The following is an 8,750-nucleotide window of genomic DNA, read 5'->3' as shown; positions in this document are numbered from 1 at the left end:
TTTTCTGCTCTTTCCTAATGAGAGGTGTATCTCCTTCCCACAGAGAGCCTAAGACACTCACTGTACGTCATGGAAAAGGCTTCTCCCCTGGGATGGTGTGGTGAGTGTCCTTGCCCTCCTGCACCCATATCTGTGCAAAGGAAAAGCTGTGGACGGACTTTGAACAGATTTCACATCTCATGTTTCCAGTCTGAATCTGTCTATATTGGGGAAGAGCAGCAGGGAAGTCCCCCAGAGACTTTAGAAGGACATCCTGCTAACTGAGTGAGTGTCAGGGAAAGATCTACACAGCAGAATTAGGAGATGAATGTTAGGAAAAAATGAAACGGATCCATATTTATTCCTCCATGTTTAGAGATGCCTCAGTCAATTGTGAGTTTTGTAAACTCAAGTTTCTTTTACCACTACCTGGCAGTATAATTTCAGCAGTATTTAATTTTGTAAGCTCTAGTAGCACCTATTTTTCGGGATTGTTACCTTAGTCTTTTTTTGTATTTACTTGTAAATAAGCAATGCAAAACAATAGGAAGATTTTAATTAAATTAATCATTTTTGATCAAAGGAATTATTTCCCATTGAAAGTAATCACACTTTAATTAATCTGTTTTGTAATTGCATAATTTACTACTTTGGAGTGTTTTCAATTAGGAAAAGTATAATCTGAATTAATGAGATAATTATATAAAATCTTTACTTCATTTTCCCTGTGTAATAGTGGACGCCGATAAAATTTTTCTGTTACAAACATTGTCACATCAATATAACTTCTCTAGGACTATTGATCATTTCTTTCCTGTTTTCTTGGAAAACACAGAATTATCAAAATCACTTGATCATAATGTCTATCAACAGAAATTCATCCACAATAATGTACCAACTATATCTAAAGGACACACAAAAGCTTTTCTAAAGATAAAATTGTTTGAGAAAATTTAGTATTTCACCACATTTTACTCAATTTCTAATTACTAGAAACAAAATCAAAATATTCAAGTTTAAACATGAGTCTCAGTCAACCATAGAATATATTTTTTAAAAAAAGAGGAAATATTCTCATTCTCTTTCAATAATAAAAAAATCTATATTTTTGAAAATGACTTGAAAAACTCTTCACTTAGACATATTTTCCTCCCCTTTGATAAATCAACTGATTTGCGTCTTGTAGTTTTTTTTAATGAAAAATCTCCTTATTCACATGAATACACATATATGGATATGTGTCATATGTCTCTATGTATCTGTCTGTGCACCTGAGCTATCCGGTTCCTAGGTTTCTTTTTTTTTTTTAAAAGATTTATTTATTTGTTTGAAAGAGTTACATAAAGAGAGGAGAGGCAGAGAGAGAGAGAGAGAGAGATTGAGAGAGAGGTCTTCCATCCAATGGTTCACTCCCCAATTAACCGCAACAGCTGGAGCTGCGCTGATCTGAAGCCAGGAGCCAGAAGCTTCTTGCAGGTCTCCCACATGGGTGCAGTGGCCCAAGCACTTGGGCCATCTTGTACCTGTACTGTGGATTTCCCAGGCCATAGCAGAAGCTGGATCAGAAATGGAGCAGCCGGGTCTCGCACCGGTGCCCATATGGGATGCTGGTGCTTCAGGCCGGGGCGTTAACTTGCTGCGACGGCCCCTGGTTCCTAGGTTTCTTAACTGTGATGCCACAATACAACCAAAGAAGAGTCATATGAGAACATTTCTGCCCCATGGATACTCCACACAATTGCAGCACTCAGATTATCTGGTCCATCTCTTCACTAGTGTAGCTGACCTAGATTTGGTCAGTACAACAAAATACCTGAGAAACCTAACTTTACAGGCAGAAGAAATTTTTTTGAAGCTCACAATTTTAGCAGTTCAACATCCAGGATCTAGGGGTTCCCTGTTCATGCCGTCATTTGCTGAGGCTAGAGGATGATGGTGGTGGGAGAAGGGTCACACAGTAAGCCAAGAAACAGAGAGAGTAGCTGGGTACATCTCTAAGGCTTTTATAACAAAGCTTGTCATGAAAGAATAACATTCAAGGGAATGCTCCAATCACCTATGGACCTCCCACTAGGCCCACCTAGTACTCCATTCTCATATGGCTTTAGGGATTCAAGGTCTGTATGGGTCCAGAAGCCATATCCTTTTCAAATCATGGCAGCCCTTCCCTTGTCTACTGGATTCTAGAATCAGATTTTATGATTAAACAGGTATTCATAGATCATACATTAAAATTTGCCATTTTTTTTATAGGCATCATTGAAACTTAGCCTCTCCTCTTATTGATAGAAAAAGCAATTCTGCATCTTTGTGTTTTGGAACTGTAGGTAGTTGCAAAAATAAATATGTAGAACTTGTCATGTATCAACCACTATACCAGGCATATAACCTAAATAATTCCATTACTCCACATTCATACAGTAGAAATGAACTGCTATTATATTCCTCATATTGCAGACAAAGAAAATGAAGTGCTCATTTTTAATTGACCCACAATTTCTATCTGAGGTGTTCATGCTCCTACCTTTAAGGTTACTTTGCTACTTGACATGTATGTGCCTCAGTTTTCTCATCTAGAAAGGAAACTAACTCACTCATTCATTTATTCAGTCAGTCATTTCATTAGTATCTACTACATGCTATACTATATCTGCCTCGGGCCACGGTATTCATCAGGAACAAAAGAGATTTCGTGTCTGCTTTAAAGAGTGAGTGAGAAACGACTGAAGAATAAACAAGAAATTAATGACTACACCATGTTTTGTGTCGCCAGGAGCATGGATGAAACATGAAGTAGGTTAAGGAGGAGAGAGATTGTGCTAATGGGAGTACTCTTTAATATTAACCGTGGAAAGTTCCATGCTAAAAAGGTATTTGAGACTAGTAAGACTGTTCAATGTGCAAAGACAAGAATGAATAAGAGGGTGCTCTAGAAACAATATGCTCATCACTGTAGGAGGAAAATGAGCAAGCAGAAGTAAGATAGATGAAAATCTCACAGCAATGCCAGCAGCTAAAGCACATAGAGTTTGGCAATATTGTTGTCAGTTGCTGTCCAGGCAGACAGAAACCCCCAGTAACTGCAATGGGGAATGTAATACAAGTAGTTGATAGTCGCTCACTATTACATGGGGGTGAAGGGAACAGAACCCTTTAGGGATGGTAAATAAAAGGAGCTGTTGTGACTGCCTCAGGGCTGCTGGCAAGACTGTAGGCAGGGCAAGATCTAGAGGCGCCCTTTGCTCGTGAGAAGTGAGATCCACACGTCTCTGGAGACACTGAGATCACGGCCTGCCAGGCTGCAGAGAATTTTCCTGAAGTGCTGCACGGACACTACCATCTGGGGAGCTGCTCCTGTTGCTGCAGAAGCCGCCCCTGGACAGGCGATGTGCACTGTGACCCCTGTGCACCAGGAGCCAAGGCAAGGGGATCACACAGGAAGATAGAAGAGCAACCGTATCTTTCCCAGGGTGCCTCTGGTGGGTACCACAGGGAAAGTTAGGGATATGACACTGACAAAGCAAAACAAAACTGTTCCCTATCACAAGCAGAACAAAGACGGGGAAGTTTGGAGCTGATGAAAGTGGGCATGCCACAGCAAGAATCTAGATTGTACTCTCATTTGAAGAATCTGAGCATAATGGTGATTTGTTCTGAATTAAACTTTTGAAAACCAGCTAACCTCCACAGGGAAAGATGCGGGAAAAGCAGAGGAGAGAAAAAGAGAGCAAAGAAACCCTGGGATGGGCGCCAGCATTGTGCCGTGGCAGGCAAAGCCTCTGCCGGTGATGCCGGCATCTCACACAGGTGGCAGTTCACCTCTGAGCTGCTCCACTTCTGATTCAGCTCCCTGCTAATAGGCTGGGAAAATAGCAGAAGGTGGCCAGTGTTTGGGACCCTGCCTGCCACACATGTGGGGGACTCACAGGAAGCTCCTGGCTCCTGAATTCAGCCTGGCCCAGCCCTGGCCCTTGTGGCCATCTAGGGAGTGAACCAGGTGATAGAAAATCTCTCTCTCTCTCTCTCTCTCTCTCTCTCTGTCTGTGTGATTCCTTGTCTCTCTGTAAATCTGACTTTCAAATAAATAAATATTAAAAAACACCTGGAAGGAGAAGCTGATAGTCATGACTTGAAATGATTTTGACTTGGGCCATCATGGCGGTAAAGGAGACAGGTCAAGGCTTTGGTTCACAATATGCTTCCTAAGCAGGATTTAGTGATGAACTGGTCTGGAGTATCAGGGAAAGTAGGCATGGATATTCCATTATTCCAAATTTATTTCCACAATCTTCTGGAAGAAGAGCTGTGGCATTTATTGGATGACCAAGTCTAAAGAAAAGTGCAAAACAATTGAGCTTCTTGCTTAGGAAAAGAGATAATATCTGCTATAGTGAAAAGATTAAAAATTTGATGTGAACACAAGAATTTTGAAGAATTCATTTCAGCTTTCATGAACTAAAATGCTGTCCAAACACCTTAAGAACTTTCTGGTCAGAATGGAAATAAAATTAAAGAATTATTTTGTTGTAATCAACTAAAAGGAAGTTCTAAAGCATGTTAAACTGGCATTATGAAAGAAGTATTTAATAAGTGTCTGTGGTAAATGAGAAATTGTAATATTGGCCAACATTTATCCACGCATCTAACCAGGACATAACCTATACTGCAAATAAAATATTTATTTTTATTTATTTATTTATTTATTTATTTTATTTTTTTTTTTATTTTTTGACAGGCAGAGTGGACAGTGAGAGAGAGAGACAGAGAGAAAGGTCTTCCTTTGCCGTTGGTTCACCCTCCAATGGCCGCCGCGGCCGGCGCGCTGCTGCCGGCGCACCGCGCTGATCCGATGGCAGGAGCCAGGAGCCAGGTGCTTTTCCTGGTCTCCCATGGGGTGCAGGGCCCAAGCACTTGGGCCATCCTCCACTGCACTCCCTGGCCACAGCAGAGAGCTGGCCTGGAAGAGGGGCAACCGGGACAGAATCCGGCTCCCCGACCGGGACTAGAACCCGGTGTGCCGGCGCCGCTAGGCGGAGGATTAGCCTAGTGAGCCGCGGCGCCGGCCCTATTTATATTTATAACCATGGCTTAATTTTACTCAACACAGGGGGTTATATTAAAAAGATTTGGGCTCCCACGTGAATAATGATTGCTGTATGTCATAATTATTGAATGTAGATTTGGGGACATGTGTTTGGCACAGAAGTCATCATGTCACTTGGGACATATGCATCCCATATCCAAGTACTGGGATTTGAGTCTTGACTCAGCTCCTACTTAGAGCTTCTTGTCTGTTCACATCCCGGGGAGGAAGAGTCCCTGCCACCGTGTGGGAGACCCAAGCAGTTCCCAGTTTCCAGTTTCAGCCTGGCCCAGCCCTTGTTGTTGCAGTCATTTGTGGGGTAGGCTCTCTCTGCCTGTTCTGCCTGTCCTCTCACTGACTCATGGTTTTTCAAAATAGTTGTGTAAAAAATTAAGTTGTTGATTGTGAAGGTTTTAGAATTTTCAAGGCAAGAGCTCAGGCTTTAATGCTATTTTCTTATCAGTGCAAGCCCAGGAAGAGAGTAATTAGTCCCAACCCATCAAGGGACTCTCACTCCAACAGGAAGATTCTCAAAAACAAGTGATCTCCCCTGTGGGAGACCAGGAGAAGCACCTGGCTCCTGCCATCGGATCAGCGCGGTGCGCAGGCCGCAGCGCGCTGGCCGGTGGCCATTGGAGGGTGAACCAACGGCAAAAGGAAGACCTTTCTCTCTGTCTCTCTCTCTCACTGTCCACTCTGGCTGTTTAAAAAAAAAAAAAAGAAAGAAAAAAACCCAGCTTCCTTCCAATGCACCTGGGAAGCCAGTGGATGATGATCCAATTGCTTGGGTTCCTGCAAACTATGTGAGGGACCAGGAATGGAGTTCCTGGCTTCAGATAACCTAGCTATGTGACATCTGAGGACTGAACTAGCAGATAAAAGATCTCCCTCCCTCTCCTTCTCTCTCTCTCTGTTTCTCTCTTCTTCTCCCTCTCCCTCTGCCACTCTGCCTTCAAACAAATAAATTAAAGAAAAAAATCCATTAATTTGCAGCAACTTGGGAGAAACTAGAATACATTATGGCTAAGTGAAATAATTCAGACACAAAAAGAAAAAAAATTGCATGATCTTGCTCATATCTAGAATCTAACAATGTTGAACTCATGGAAGTAGAGAGTGGAATGCTGACCATCCTGGGCTGGGTGTGGAGGTGGGGAGCAATGATGGGGAAAGAAGAGACATGAGTAAACTGTACAAGCTTCTCTAAGACGGGAGAAACATGTCATTACTGAGTGCACAGCATGGTGGTCAGAGATAATAGTATTAAAGTACACATTTGAAAATTGAGTTGCAGGTTCCCAACTTCAGCATGGCCCAGCCCTAGTTGTTGTGGGCATTTGGCGAATAAGCCAGCAGATGGGAATGATTTACACTGCTCTCTCTGTAAGTCTTTCAAATGACTAAATATTTTTAAAACATTTTGAGTAAAAATACTTTAAAGATTACATCAGAATTGGGATTATGCAGACTGAACAATCAAAAGTATGATAATTTGTTATGATTCAGAAACAAAAGATGAAGAAATAGTGGAGTTACAAAGATTTTATAGTTGATATATAGGGACACATAGTTCAAAATATTCTGTTATTATTCAATGATGTTAGTAATGGGGGTTCACAGCAAGTGGGAAAATAAAAACAAACTTGGCCTAAGCAGTTTTTTTCAGTGTCTCAACTCTTTTTTTTTTTTATTTAAGGCATACAAATTTCATGTATTTCCTATGTAAAGATTCAGAAAGAGTGATACTTCTAGAAACAGGAACGGGGACAAAATTTCCCTCCCGCACTTGTTCCCACCATTTTTCCTACCCCCTCTCCTATTTCCATTCTTATTTTTTAACAAAGATCCATTTTCAGTTACTTCATACTCATGAGATTAACTAGCTAAAGAGTCCAACAAATAGTATGAAGGAAAAAAAAAAAAAAAACAACGCTATTCCTCAACAGTCGAGACAAGGGCCATTAAAAGTCATCACATCCCAAAGTATTCATCTCACTCCTATGGATTACCTGTTGGGTACTCACATAGCCCTGGAGTGTGGTGCTCAGCTTTTTAGGGGGCTGCTTGCCCCTGTCCAAGTCTACTCATCAGTTAGAGCTCATATGTGTCAGGGATGTGCACACGCTCTAATCTGCAAGAGCACCATCACAGAATTCGTAACTGTATAGTGCTTACTCTGCGTCAGGTAAGAAATATCTCTAATTCTTAATTCAACCATGGAGGTATTATTTGATTTTTTTCAGCTGAGCAAAATGAAAAACAAAATGTTAAGTGACATTCTCATAACACTGCTGGTATACAGGATACTTGAGATAATCAGGTAAAGTTTTATAACTCCAAATAATGAATACCTTTGCGAGCAAGTGCTTCTCTGAAAAACAAATGTATTCTCTGGAAAAAATATTCCCTCACTATGGAATATTTTTCAAGATTTGTCTAGAAATAGGAGCAGGGACAAAATTTCAAATGGCAACAAGAAAGGCAATCAGATTTGATTGACTGTTTTCAATGATTGCTTATGGGTTTGAAAAAAAACAAGGAAAAAGACATGCCCTCCACACAGATACTAATGCAGCATTTATGAAATTGCTAGTACCATTGAACTAATATGACACATTAAAACAATTTCCTATAATCATCTGGTCTTTGTTGTAGAAAATTAAATTATAGCAATTGTTTTCATTCTTTTGCAAATTATAGGTCACATCCTAATTTTTAAAAACACCCTGAATCTTTGATCTTAAATATGATCTCAAGTATGGCAAAGCTTGGTTGTAAAATATTTTTGTCATTTATCCAACAATTTAATATAAAATTACTATATGGATATGTATTTAATTTCTCTTGCTATAAATAATAGTTTATAATATGCAGTTGTAATTGTATTTGAGTGTTAAAAATACCATCAAAACTGTCAACCTTAAAGCATTAAACTATTGTGACTTTTGAAATTCCACTTTTGAATTCATCTCATGTGCAAACAGGGATAATTTGACTTCCTCTTTTCAAATTAGTAGCCATTTGATTTCTTTGTCTTACCTAATTGGTCTGGCTAAAACTTTCAGAACTATAGTGAATAGCAGTGGTGAAAGTGGACATACTTGTCTGGTTCCAGATCTTAGTGAACATGCTTCCAATTTATACCCATTCAACATGCTGCTGGCTGTGGGTTTGTCATATATTGTCTTGCTGAGGAATGTTCTTTTTATACTCAATTTGCTCAAGGTTTTTATTACGAAATGGTGTTGTATTTTATTAAGTGCTTTCTCTGCATATATTGAGATAATCATAGGATTTTTATTCTTCAAATTGCTAATGTGAGGATATGCATTTATTGCCTTGAGCATGTTGAACCATCCCTGCCTAACAGAGTTAAATCCCATTTGGTCCAAGTAAATGATCTTTTTGATGTGTTGTTGCATTAGATTAGCAAGTATTTTGTTGGTGTTTTTTTGCATCTCTGTTCATCAGAGTATTGTCCTATAGTTCACTTTCTCTGTTGTATCTTTTTCTGTCTTTTGAACTAAGGTAATACTGACCTCATAGAAGGAGTTTAGGAAGATCTCTCCTCCTCCCCCCATTTCAATTGAATAGTATGAGAAGAATTGTATTTAGTTATTTGAAAGTTTGGTATAATTCAGCAGTGAAGACATCTGGTCCTGGCTTTCCCTTTTTTTGGGGGAGGGGG

The sequence above is a fragment of the Oryctolagus cuniculus genome, chromosome 13 (assembly GCF_964237555.1).
Source record: "Oryctolagus cuniculus chromosome 13, mOryCun1.1, whole genome shotgun sequence".
Lineage (NCBI taxonomy): Eukaryota > Metazoa > Chordata > Mammalia > Lagomorpha > Leporidae > Oryctolagus > Oryctolagus cuniculus.
Note: the sequence above shows the minus strand (reverse complement) of the source record.